We start from the raw sequence: 14,192 nt of genomic DNA, 5'->3' as shown, positions 1-14,192 counted from the left end.
AATGAAACAAATCTGATTGGCTGTTTGTGGCTCCACCCTCTTTTCTGAATTTGAATCCCAGTCACCCAGTGACCAACTGTACCAGGTTTGAGGCTTGTGCCATTAACCTGGTAAGAATGGCAGCAATTAAATATTCCCCTTGAAAATCAATAGGTGAATTTTGATTGGCTTTTGTAGGATCCACCCACCTTTCTGAATATTAATCCCAATCACCCAGTGACCAACTGTGCAAACTTTGAGAACCCTGCCAGTAACAGTGTAAGAATGGCTGCAGTTTACATTTTCCCAGTAAAATTTGTATTTGTCTCCGCCCACTTTTTTGTTATGGGGATAAAAAGTATCCTATATGTTATTCCAGGTAATGTACTGTGTGTGTGCCAAATTCCATTCAAATCCATTCAGCCATTGCTGCGTGATTGAGTAACAAACATCCAAACTCTCGCATTTATAATATTAGTAAGATTTAGTTAGTGTTTGCCCATTGTAAAATCTTTCCTCTCCCTGATTTACATTCTGAAATTTACTACAGGTCGGCGACATCTTTACTGCTGTCAGGTGCAGCTCTGCGGAATGTTTGTTTAATTACAATTCCGAAGCCAGTGAAAATAATGCCTGGTTTCCCAGAATACTTTAGGAGATCACTGGGAGGGTGAAGTTACATACCAATATCCTGAAACCAGGATAATTAACGTAACAGTGGGTATCCTGAATAATTGACTGCATTCTACTAGATGTCACTACAGTGCCTCTTTAAGGTGGACGATCACTTTAGCCAAGTCAGTGATCCTGTGCCTCTTTAATATTACTGGTATAAGGTGGTGGCCATGTGGCTCTCCGCTTGAAGATGGATACGAGTGTCTGGACTTCCTTCCTGCAGGCTGATGACAGATCTGTCGCGCTCTATAATGTGATTACCGCCATGTACAGCACCATTCAGTCACTACAGGATGTGGCTTTATGTGGACCTGTCATGCTAGCAGAAAACCACACTGGCGTCTCACCAGTGAGCATTTCCCGAGCTGCAATAACCGGTTCATTGTTTGTCTTCTCCAGTGACAGGTGACACCTATGCCTCCCTGCTAGTTGGAAGAAACCTCCAGGGACTAACGCCAGCTGTGACCGACTCGTAAGACCAGGCAGAGATATAGGGTAATGCCGCCTGTGACTTGACTAAAGTGATAGCCCACTTTTAGGCCGGCTCCACACTGCAGATTGGCGGTAGCGGTGTGTCCCGGGGGTCGAACTGCACCGCCAAAATCAGGCCTTCGGGGACTAAAAACATGCACGTTGCCATAGATTTACATAACTTCTGGTCCGCTGCAGGTGCCATGCGGTAACGTAGGTATGCACTCGTGTCGGTGATGCGTCGAAAACAGCACTTTTGTCGCATTGCGCAGCACCACGCCGATATAAAAGGACCCATAGACCAGTGATCTGCAACCTTGGCTCCCCAGCTGTTAAGGAACTACAAGTCCCACAATGCATTTGCGTTTGTGAATCATGACTGTGGCTGTTAGACTCCCATAATGCATTGTGGGACTTGTAGTTCCTTAACAGTTGGAGAGCCAAGTATGCAGATCACTGCCATAGAATAACATTGCCGCAGTGTGAAAGGGCCCTTAGGCTCTGTAGCCACTTGACCACGTGCGACCAACGGAATGGACGGTGTAGTGTCCACTCCGATGGTCCGCCGTGGTCCGGCTGGAACCCGGGACGGATGTGCTCCCCATAGGCTATATGGGGAACGCACCTGCCTGCCAGGGATTACAGACTCCACAGAAGTGGGAACGGCTCCTATTTATAAAATAGGAGCTGTTCACTGTCCATGTAACGATGAACAGAGAACGGACAAAAAATGTTCATTCTCCGCTCAAGTGGGAGCACAGCATCAATTACAACTATCATGAAAAAACTTTAAAGAGAAGCGTCTCAGGTTCCATACTTACCTGGGGCTTCCATAAAGGATTCTAGAGCCGAACATCTAATCATTAAAAAAAACATGGTGGTGGTGGGAGGGGTTCAGCAGTCACTTCCCGCACCCTCTGTTCAAAGATGTTTGCCTCCGTTCCCCCGTTATAGCCCCCGTTTGCGGCTCCTGTCCACTATTCAAATATTGCATCCTCTGACGTCACTTAGAGGCACGCGCGCGCGCTCCCGTCTCCTCAGCATGAAGTGCAGAGGGCTGCAGAGAGCGCACGCTGGGACGCTAGCAGGGCTGGACCGTGCGCGCGCGCCTCTAAGTGATGTCAGAGGGCGCAGTATTTGAATAGTTGACAGGCTGGACGGGAGCCGGAGGCAAACATCTTTGAACAGAGGGAGCGGTAAATGACTGCTGAACCCCTCCCAGCACCACCACATGTTTATTAATGATTAGATGTTCGGCTCTGGTAACCTTTAAGCCCCCTTTCAGGCCGCTCGTCCCTCGCCGTCACCCTGGGTGGCTCCTGTCATCCACAACAGTGCCCGAAAGCCTGGCCGAGTTGCTCTTTGTCATGCATGTGCAGCCTGGTGCGCTTCATCATGCTGTAAAATTCATTGTTCTTCACCAAACTATTGTTGGATTGTTGGAAGAAGTTGCTGTTGGAGGGTGTTTTGGTACCATTCTTTATTCATGGCTGTGGTTTTTGGCAAAATTGTGAGTGAGCCCACTCCCTTGGATAAGAAGTAACCCCACACATGAATGGTGGCAGGTGTGAGCACATCTGCACACACAGTGAGGCGAAGGCTTTTGGAAGATGGCCTGGTGTCAAGAAGGGCAGTAAAGAAGCCACTTCTCTCCCAAAAAAACATCAGGGACAGATTGATCTTCTGCAGAAAGTATGGAGAATGGACTGCTGAGGACTGGGACAAAGTCATATTCTCCGATGAAGCCCCTTTCCGATTGTTTGGGGCTTCTGGAAAAAGGCTTGTCAGGAGAAGAAAAGGTGAGTGCTACCATCATTCCTGTGTCATGCCAACAGTAAAGCATCCTGGGACCATTCATGTGTGGGGTTGCTTCTCATCCAAGGGAGTGGGCTCACTCACAACTTTGCCAAAAAACACAGCCATGAATAAAGAATGGTACCAAAACACCCTCCAACAGCAACTTCTTCCAACAATCCAACAATAGTTCGGTGAAGAACAATGAATTTTCCAGCATGATGAAGCGCACCAGGCTGCACATGCGTGACAAATCGCAACTCGGCCAGGCTTTCGGGCACTGTTGTGGGTGACAGGAGCCACCCAGGGAGACGGCGAGGGACGAGCGGCCTGAAAGGGGGCTTAAAGGTTACCAGAGCCGAACATCTTATCATTAATAAACGTGGTGGTGCTGGGAGGGGTTCAGCAGTAATTTACCGCTCCCTCTGTTCAAAGATGTTTGCATCCGGCTCCCATCCAGCCTGTCAACTATTCAAATACTGCGCCCTCTGACATCACTTAGAGGCGTGCGCACGGTCCAGCCCTGCTAGCGTCCCTAAGGTGTTATATATTTATCGAATGTTTTACCGATAAAACCTTCAACAAATATATAACACCTTAGTGAGATTTTACCCATGAGGTAAATTATCAAACGTTTGATAAAGTGTTTGATAAACGTTTGATAATGCTCCGTGAATTGAGGCCATAGAATCCAGGCGTATCTCCTTAAAGAGATTCTGTGTTACTGCAGCCTTTTCTAGTTGCACTGTCTCTGTAATATATCTAATCTTCTTTTCTTTGTCAAGCTATGTCGACCCAGGGAGGAATGGGCTGCACCTGTTGTAATGAAAACAAGTTATACACGCCCCCTCTAGGCTCACTCCTGTGTGCTTTGTTTACTCCTCACAGACTGCTCTCAGTTTCAGCTTGTTTGTGAGGCTGAGGAGAAAGGGAGAAAGGGAGCTACCTGTCACATGCTGAGAAACTGTGAGAATCCCAGATGACTTGATTGGTATGTTTTTTTATTGTACAAATCGGACAGTACATATTCTCTTTAAGGGATTTCCGATGCCAAGTGGGACATCTATGTTTTACTCACCTGGGGCTTCTTCCAGCCCCTCGCAGCCTTCTCAGTCCCTCGCTGCAGCCCTGGTCCTCCTCGGTATCCCCGCCAGCCGGCCGCAATAATCATGACCTGCTGACGGGGTCGGCTCCTCTGTGCCTACACTCCTGCCCGCGCACCCATGCCATCTGGTGCGTACTGCGCACAACTACTGCGCAGGCACAGTATGCGCCAGATGTATGGGGGTGGGGGGCTGGAGCTGGTGATGCAGTAGTAAATATAGATAGTAGATGTAGCAGTAGTAGGTCTATCATTGAGTAGCAGAAGCATGTCATGTACCAGTAGTTATGGATATGGTGAGTACAGTGAATCTATGTAGTAGTAGTATATATAGATATCGTAGTAGTAGATATAGTAGCTGGTGTAGTAGTATGTCTGTCTTTGAGTAGTGGAAGCAGAGAACAGAGCTTTTCATGTGCCAGGAGTAGTGGACATGGTGGTAGCAGTGAATGTGTATATTTATGTAGTAGTAGTAAATATAGTTGATGTAGCAGCAGTAGTAGTACTGTCATAGAGTAGTGGAAGCAGAGAGCAGAGTATTTTTAGGTTGATTCATTAAGCTTCACATTGATTCACTAAGCTGCCCTGTTACAGCAGCGCAGCTTAAAGGAGGTTTCAGCCAAATTAGGTAAAATGAGCTATACTCATCTGGGGCTCTCTCCAGCTCCTTGCAGCCGACTGTCCCACGCCAACCGCACTGCTCCCCGCTGCTGTCCCGGTCTCCGTTCTTGTTCTTCAGGCCGACCGCGGCCCACATGGCCGTGATTGACAGCGGCGCTTTGCGCAGCCGCAGTAAGGCCGACCCCGCGGTCGGCCTGAAGAACGAGACCGGGACAGCTGCGGGGAGCAGAGCGGTCGTCGTGAGACAGTCGGCTGCAAGGAGCTGGAGAGAGCCCCAGGTGAGTAAAGCTCATTTTACCTAATTCCCTGCACACGCTTTGCAGCCATAGCGTGCGCAGTTAAATTACGCTCGGCTCAAATATTTTAAAGAGCGCTTTGTTATACTTAATGAGCGCTCCACTGAACCCGCCCAGAGCTCGGCGGGTCCAGTAGATTATTCCTGCACTTTGATTGGCCCAGTAGCCTGACTGTCAATAGGTAATAGGTCTGTCATTAAGTAGTAGAAGCAGAGAGCAGAGCATGTCATGTGCCAGTAGTAGCAGTGGATATGGTGGTGGTAGAGGATGTATGTATGTATGTATGTATGTATGTATGTATGTATATATATATATATATATATATATATATATATATATATATATATATATATAGCTATATCGATGTGGTGTCAGCATTGAATGTGTATGTAGAGTAGTAGTAATATTAGTAGTAGTAAACACAGTAGATGTAGTAGTAGTAGATATAGTAAATACAGTACATGTAGCATTAGTAGTCTGTCATTGAGTAGTAGATGCAGAGAGCAGAACATGTTATGTACTAGGGGTAGCAGTGGATATGGTGGTAGCAGTGAGTGTGTATGTAGTAATAATAATAATAGTAGTAAATATAGTAGATGTAGTAGTAGTCTGTCATTTAGAAGAAGCAGAGAGCAGAGCTTGTCATGTGCCAGTAGGATATGGTGGTGGTGGATGTATATGTTGTTGTAGTAGTAGCATTAGCAGTAGTAAATATAGTGGTTGTAGTAGTAGTAGTCTGTCACTGAATAGTAGAAGCAGAGACTGCCATGTGCCAGCAGTAGCAGTGGATATGGTGGTAGCAGTGAATGTGTATGTAGTAATAATAATAATATTAGTAGTAAATATAGTAGACTAGCTGATTGCCCGGCGTTGCCCGGGTATGTATTTGGCTGGTGTTGGCTCTGCATACTTTTTCTAACCCTAACACACAATTACTCACTGACCAAGTTTGTGAGCTTTGCGGTCTTTGGTATCAATAATTTGCATTGAAATGAAAAAATCTGATTGGCTGTTTGTGGCTCCACACCCTTTTCTGAATTTGAACCCCAGTCACCCAATAACCAACTGTACCAGGTTTGAGGCCTGTGCCATTAACAGTGCAAGAATGGTAGCAATTAAATATTCCCCTTGAAAAGCAATAGGTAAAGTTTGATTCACTTTTGTAGGCTCCACCCACCTTTCTGAATATTAATCCCAGTCCCCCAGTGACCAACTGTGCAAAGTTTAAAAACCCTGCCATTAACAGTGTAAGAATGGCTGCAGTTTACATTTTCCCAGTGAAATTTGTATTTGACTCCACCCATTGATGCCCAGCATTGCCCGTGTATGTATTTGGCTGGTGGTAGCTCCGCCCACTTTCTAACCCTAACGCTCAAACACTCAATGACCAAGTTTGTGAGCTTTGGGGTCCTTGGCATCAATAATTTGTATATTCCCATAGAAATTAAACAAATCAGATTGGCTGTTTGTGGCTTTACCCCCTCTCCAGCATTTGAACCCCAGTCACCCAATGACCAACTGTAGCAGGTTTGAGGCATCTGCTATTAATAGTGGAAAAATGGCAGCAATTGAAATATTCCACTTGAAAATCAACAGGTGAATTTTGATTGGCTATTATAGGCTCCACCCACTTCCCTGAATATTAATCTCAGTCACTCAGTGACCATCTGGCCAAAGTTTGGGAACCCTGCCATAAACCGTGTAAGAAGGGCTTCAGTTTACACTTTCCCAGTGAAATTTGTTTTGGCTCTGACCACTTTTTGTAACCTGGACACAAAGGCACTGATCCATGACCAAGTTTGTGAACTTTAGGGTCCTTGGCATCAACAATTTGTATTTTCCCATGAAATGAAACAAATCTGATTCACTATTTGTGGCTCTGTCCCCTTTTCTGAATTTGATCCCCAGTGACCCAATGACCAACTGTACCAGGTTTGAGGCTTGTGCCATTAACAGTGCAAGAATGGCAGCAATTGTAATATTCTCCTTGAAAAGCGACATGTGATTTTTGATTGGCATTTTTAGGTTCCACCCACTTATCTGAACATTAATCCCAGTCACCCAGTAACCAGCTATGCTAAGTTTGAGAACCCTTCCATTAACAATGAAGAAGGGGTGCAGTTTACAATTTCCCAGTAAAATCTGTTTTAACTCCACCCACTTTTTGTAACCTGGACACACAGTCACTACTCAATGACCAAGTTTGTGAGCTTTTGGGTTCCTGGCATCAAAATTGTGGTAATGAAAGCAGTTTATCCAGCAAAGAAATCTGGCTGTTTCTGGCTCCACCCCTTTACTGAATTTGAACCCCAGACACTTAACGACCGACTGTAGCAGGTTTGAGGCCTCTGCCATTAACAGTGTAAGAATGGCTGCAGTTGCAATATTCCCCTTAAAAATCAAAAGGTGAATTTTGATTGGCTGCTGTAGGCTCCACCCACTTTCCTGAATATTAGTCCCAGTCACCCAGTGGCCAACTGTGTCATGTTTGAGAACCCTGCCAAAAACAGAATGGCTGAAATCAATCTAACAAATCTGATTGGCTGTTTGTGGCTCCACCCCTTTAGTGAATTTGGACCCCAGTCACCCAATGACTGACTGTATCAGGTTTGAGTCCTCTGCCATTAACAGTGTAAGAATGGTAGCAATGTGAATATTCCCCTTGAAAATCAATAGGTAAATTTTGATTGGCTGTTGTAGGCTCCACCCACATTTCTGAATATTCATCCGGGTCACCCAGTGGCCAATTGTGTAAAGTTTGGGAACCCTGCCATGTTAAAAATGTAAGTGTTGCCACTGCCCACTTTTTCTAACCTTGACATACAGTCACTCAATTATCAAGTTTATCAGCTTTGGGGTCCTTGGTATCAATACAATACAATAACATTTCTATAGCGCTTTTCTCCCATAGGACTCAAAGCGCTTAGGCTCTCTCAGATTCAGTAATTAGTAGGATGAAGTATTCACACAACAAAAGTTATATTTCTGCAAATGCCAAACTTAACAGGTGGGTTTTCAGTCTGGATTTAAACACGTCCAGGGATGGAGCTGTCCTGATCTGTTGAGGTAAGGAGTTCCAAAACATAGGGGCAGCATGACAGAAGGCTCTGGGACCAAAAGTATCCAAGTGGACTCTTGGTATGACTAGATTATTAGAACCTGTGGATCTGAGAACGCGGGGATTGCTACGCAGCTGCAACATATCTTTCATGTATCCAGGGCCTAGATTATTCAGGGATTTAAATGTCAGTAGGCCAATCTTGAATAGGACCCTCCATTCTATAGGTAGCCAGTGAAGGGAGTGCAGGACTGGCGTTATGTGGCAGTGACGGGGTTGGTTGGTTAGCAGTCTGGCAGCAGTATTCTGTATCAGCTGTAGGTGGTACAAGACCTTTTTTGGAAGGCCAGTGTAAAGAGCATTGCAGTAGTCCAGTCGGGATGTGATGAAGGCGTGGACTAAGGTCGGCAGATCTTCTGGGGGGATGAGGTGCTTGATTTTTGCAATGTTCTTCAGGTGAAAATAGGATGATTTTACCACAGCAGAGATTTGAGTTCTGAAGTTTAAATCCCCATCAATTACAACTCCCAGGCTACGCACATGATTAGAGCTGCGTAGATCCGTGCCTTCTATTCCCAGTGGTGAAGACTGCAAGTTAAGTTGTTTTGTTATCATGCTCTGTCCTCCAATCAGAAGGACTTCAGTTTTGTCTGCATTTAGTTTCAGCCAGTTGTCATTCATCCATTTCTGTAGTTCACGTAAGCAGGCGTTTATAGTTAGAGTTGGGTCTGTCACACCAGGCTTGAAGGAAAGATATAGTTGGGTGTCGTCTGCATAGCAGTGGTATATCAGGCCATGTTTTTGGATTAGTTTTCCCAGCGGTAACATGTAAATCGTGAAAAGCAGGGGAGAGAGGATTGAGCCCTGGGGCACCCCATACTTAAGTGATACAGGGGTGGACAGGAAGGGCCCCATAGACACTTTGTGGGTTCTGCCACTCTAGAAGGATTGGAACCACTGAAGAACTATGCCATCAATGCCGCAGTATTCTTGTAGCCTGTTTATCAAGATGTCATGGTCAACTGTATCAAAGGCTGCAGAAAGGTCTAGCAGTATGAGGATCGAGCACTCTCCTCTGTCTCTTGCCATGAGCAGGTGGTTGCATATTTGGATGAGGGCAGTTTCAGTGCTGTGGTGTTTCCTGAAGCCAGACTGGAATGGGTCATAACTGTTGTTTTGAAGGATTTTGGCTTCTAGCTGGAGGTAAACAGCTTTTTCAATTAGCTTGCCCAGAAAGGGGAGTTTAGAGACAGGTCTGTAGCTGGTCATTGCATCTGGGTCCAGGGAGGGTTTTTTGAGGAGAGGCCTGATGATTACTTCCTTCAGTAAAGCAGGAAATATCCCTGATTGTAAGGGACAGTTAACAATTTTTAGGAATACCGGTACGAACAGGTCGGGGCAGTTCATCATGAACTGTGTTGGGCCAGGATCCAGGTCACAGGTAGTTAGGCGGACGTGAAGGAGGATGCTTGATGTGACTTCTTCATCAATTTCTTTGAAGTTTGACCAAGGTGTTACATTGTCTCTGCTAATGGTCTTCGGCGCTATATTAGGCTCAGATGCTGTAAGTTGGATGGCGGACCTTATAGCGGAGACTTTGTTTGTGAAGAAATGGGCAAATTGGTCACTGAGGTCCTTTGAAGACTCGATATTAAGTTTTTGACATGCCGGGTTGCAGAGTTTTTCCACTGTGCGGAACAGTTGGGCTGGTTTGTTAACTGCATTTGCAATCTCTTGTGATAGAAAGGAATACTTTGTATATTCCCATTTAAAAATAAACAAATCTTATTGGCTGTTTGTGGCTCCGCCCCCTTTCTGAGTTTGGGCCCTAGTCACCCAGTGACCAACTGTACCAGCTTTGAGGCATCTGCTTTTAACAGTATAAGACAATGGTAGCAGCTTAACCACCCTGGCGTTCTGATTAAATCGCCAGGGTGGCTGCGGGAGGGTTTTTTTTAAATAAAAAAAAAAACTATTTCATGCAGCCAACTGAAAGTTGGCTGCATGAAAGCCCACTAGAGGGCGCTCCGGAGGCGTTCTTCCGATCGCCTCCGGCGCCCAGAATAAACAAGGAAGGCCGCAATGAGCGGCCTTCCTTGTTTTGCTTACATCGTCGCCATAGCGACGAGCGGAGTGACGTCTTCGACGTCAGCCGACGTCCTGACGTCAGCCGCCTCCGATCCAGCCCTTAGCGCTGGCCGGAACTTTTTGTTCCGGCTACGCTGGGCTCAGGCGGCTGGGGGGACCCTCTTTCGCCGCTGCTCGCGGCGGATCGCCGCAGAGCGGCGGCGATCAGGCAGCACACGCGGCTGGCAAAGTGCCGGCTGCGTGTGCTGCTTTTTATTTGATGAAAATCGGCCCAGCAGGGCCTGAGCGGCAGCCTCCGGCGGTGATGGACAAGCTGAGCTCGTCCAGACCGCTCAGCAGGTTAAACATTCCCTTTGAAAATCAAAAGGTGAATTTGTATTGGCTGTTGTAGGCTCCACGCACCTTCCAAAATCTTAATCTGTTACCCAATGACCAACTGTGCAAAGTTTGAGAACCCTGCCATTAACGATGTAAGAATGGCTGTAACGATGTAAGAATGGCTGCATTTTATATTTTCCCAGTAAAAGCTGTTTTTGGCTCCGCCCACTTTTTGTGACCTTGACACACAGTCACTCAATGACCACGTTTGTGAGCTTTCAGGTTCCTGGCATCAAAAATGCGTGAATGGAAGCAGTTTATCCACCAAGGAAATCTGATTGGCTGTATGTGGCCCCACCCCTTTAGTTAATTTGGACCCGTCACCCAATGACGACTGTAGTAAGTTTGAAGCCTCTACCATTAACAGTGTAAGAATGGCAGCAGTTTAAATATTCCCCTTGAAAATCAATAGGTGAATTTTGATTGGCTGTTGTAGGCTCCACCCATTTTCTTGAATCTTAATCGCATTCATGACCAAGTGTGGCAAGTTTGAGAACCCTGCGATTAACATTCTAAGAATGGCTGCAGTTTACATTTTCCCATTTAAAATGAACGGCTGAAATTTGATTGGCTGTTTTATACTTTTCCTGGATTTGTAACCTCGGTCACCAAGTGACCACCTGTGCCAAGTGTGGGGACTGTGGCTTGATTACTGTGAGAATGGCAGCCCTTTACATTTTTTCCATTGAGTTGAATGGGTGAAATCTGATTTGCTGTTTGTAGCTCCGCCCAGGTGTGCAGGGGGCACGCAAGACCCCCAGAACACGCACACACACACACAGACACACACGATTTTATATATATAGACGTAGTAGTAGTCTGTCATTGAGTAGTAGAAGCAGAGAGCAGAACATGTCATGTGTCAGGAGTAGCAGTGGATATGGTGGTAGCAATGAATGTGTATATAGAAGTAGTAATAGTAGTAGTAAATATAGTAGATGAACAGTAGTAGTCTGTCATTGAGTAGTAGAAGCAGAGAGTGTCAACTGTCAGGAGTAGCAGTGGCTATGGTGGTAGCAGTGAATGTGTATGCAGTAGTAGTAATTATAGTAGATGTAATAGTAGTAGTAAATATAGTAGATGTAGTAGTCTGTCATTGGGTAGTAGAAGCAGAGCGCAGAACATGCCATGTGCCAGGAGTAGCAGTGGATATGGTGGTAGCAGTGAATGTGTATGGAGTTGTAATAGTAGTAATAATAATAGTAGTAAATATAGTAGATGTAGTAGTCTGTCATTGGGTAGTTGAAGTAGAGAACAGAGCATGTCATGTGCCAGGAGTAGCAGTGTATTTGGTGGTAGCAGTGAATGTGTATGGAGTAGTAGTAATAATAATAGTAGTAAATATAGTAAATGTAGTAGTCTGTCATTGAGTAGTAGAAGCAGAGAGCAGGGCATGTTATGTGCCAGAAGTAGCAGTGGCTATGGTGGTAGCAGTGAATGTGTATGTAGTAGTAGTAGTAGTAATAATAATAATAGTAGTAGTAGTAAATATAGTAGATGTAGTGCGGTCATTGAGTAGTAGAAGCAGAGAGCAGGGCATGTTATGTGCCAGAAGTAGCAGTGGCTATGGTGGTAGCAGTGAATGTGTATGTAGTAGTAATAATAATAGTAGTAAATATAGTAGATGTAGTGCTGTCATTGAGTAGTAGAAGCAGAGAGCAGGGCATGTTATGTGCCAGGAGTAGCAGTGGCTATGGTGGTAGCAGTGAATGTGTATGTAGTAGTAGTAGTAATAATAATAGTAGTAAATATAGTAGATGTAGTGCTGTCATTGAGTAGTAGAAGCAGAGAGCAGGGCATGTTATGTGCCAGGAGTAGCAGTGGCTATGGTGGTAGCAGTGAATGTGTATGAAGTAGTAGTAGTAGTAGTAATAATAATAATAATAATAATAATATAGTAATAAATATAGTAGATGTAGTGCGGTCATTGAGTAGTAGAAGCAGAGAACAGGGCATGTTATGTGCCAGGAGTAGCAGTGGCTATGGTGGTAGCAGTGAATGTGTATGTAGTAGTAGTAGTAGTAGTAGTAATAATAATAATAATAATAATAATATAGTAGTAAATATAGTAGATGTAGTGCTGTCATTGAGTAGTAGAAGCAGAGAGCAGGGCATGTTATGTGCCTGGAGTAGCAGTGGCTATGGTGGTAGCAGTGAATGTGTATGTAGTAGTAGTAGTAATAATAATAGTAGTAAATATAGTAGATGTAGTGCTGTCATTGAGTAGTAGAAGCAGAGAGCAGGGCATGTTATGTGCCAGGAGTAGCAGTGGCTATGGTGGTAGCAGTGAATGTGTATGTAGTAGTAGTAGTAGTAATAATAATAATAGTAGTAGTAAATATAGTAGATGTAGTGCGGTCATTGAGTAGTAGAAGCGGAGAGCAGGGCATGTTATGTGCCAGGAGTAGCAGTGACTATGGTGGTAGCAGTGAATGTGTATGTAGTAGTAGTAATAATAATAATAATAATAGTAGTAGTAAATATAGTAGATGTAGTGCGGTCATTGAGTAGTAGAAGCGGAGAGCAGGGCATGTTATGTGCCAGGAGTAGCAGTGGCTATGGTGGTAGCAGTGAATGTGTATGTGGTAGTAGTAGTAATAATAATAATAGTAGTAAATATAGTAGATGTAGTGCTGTCATTGAGTAGTAGAAGCAGAGAGCAGGGCATGTTATGTGCCAGGAGTAGCAGTGGCTATGGTGGTAGCAGTGAATGTGTATGTAGTAGTAGTAGTAATAATAATAATAGTAGTAGTAAATATAGTAGATGTAGTGCGGTCATTGAGTAGTAGAAGCAGAGAGCAGGGCATGTTATGTGCCAGGAGTAGCAGTGGCTATGGTGGTAGCAGTGAATGTGTATGTAGTAGTAGTAGTAATAATAATAGTAGTAGTAAATATAGTAGATGTAGTGCGGTCATTGAGTAGTAGAAGCAGAGAGCAGGGCATGTTATGTGCCAGGAGTAGCAGTGGCTATGGTGGTAGCAGTGAATGTGTATGTAGTAGTAGTAGTAGTAGTAATAATAATAATAATAGTAGTAGTAAATATAGTAGATGTAGTGCCATCATTGAGCAGTAGAAGCAGAGAGCAGGGCATGTTATGTGCCAGGAGTAGCAGTGGCTATGGTGGTAGCAGTGAATGTGTATGTAGTAGTAATAATAATAATAATATAGGCCTCAATTCACAGAGCTTTATCAAACACTTTATCAAACGTTTGATAATTTTCCTCATGGGTAAAATCTAATTTTGAATTCACTAAGGTGTTATAGCTTTATTGATCATTTCATCGATAAAACATTCGATAAATCTATAACACCTTAGTGAATTCAAAATTAGATTTTACCCATGAGGTAAATTATCAAACATTTGATAAAGTGTTTGTTAAAGCTCCGTGAATTGAGGCCATAGTAGTAAATATAGTAGATGTAGTGCTGTCATTGAGTAGTAGAAGCAGAGAGCAGGGCATGTTATGTGCCAGGAGTAGCAGTGGCTATGTTGGTAGCAGTGAATGTGTATGTAGTAGTAGTAGTAGTAATAATAATAATAATAATAATAGTAGTAATAAATATAGTAGATGTAGTGCGGTCATTGAGTAAGTAGAAGCAGAGAACAGGGCATGTTATGTGCCAGGAGTAGCAGTGGCTATGGTGGTAGCAGTGAATGTGTATGTAGTAGTAGTAGTAGTAATAATAATAATAATAATAATAATATAGTAGTAAATATAGTAGATGTAGT

This window comes from Hyperolius riggenbachi, chromosome 4 (genome assembly GCF_040937935.1).
Source record: "Hyperolius riggenbachi isolate aHypRig1 chromosome 4, aHypRig1.pri, whole genome shotgun sequence".
NCBI lineage: Eukaryota > Metazoa > Chordata > Amphibia > Anura > Hyperoliidae > Hyperolius > Hyperolius riggenbachi.
This window is presented reverse-complemented; position numbering follows the sequence as displayed.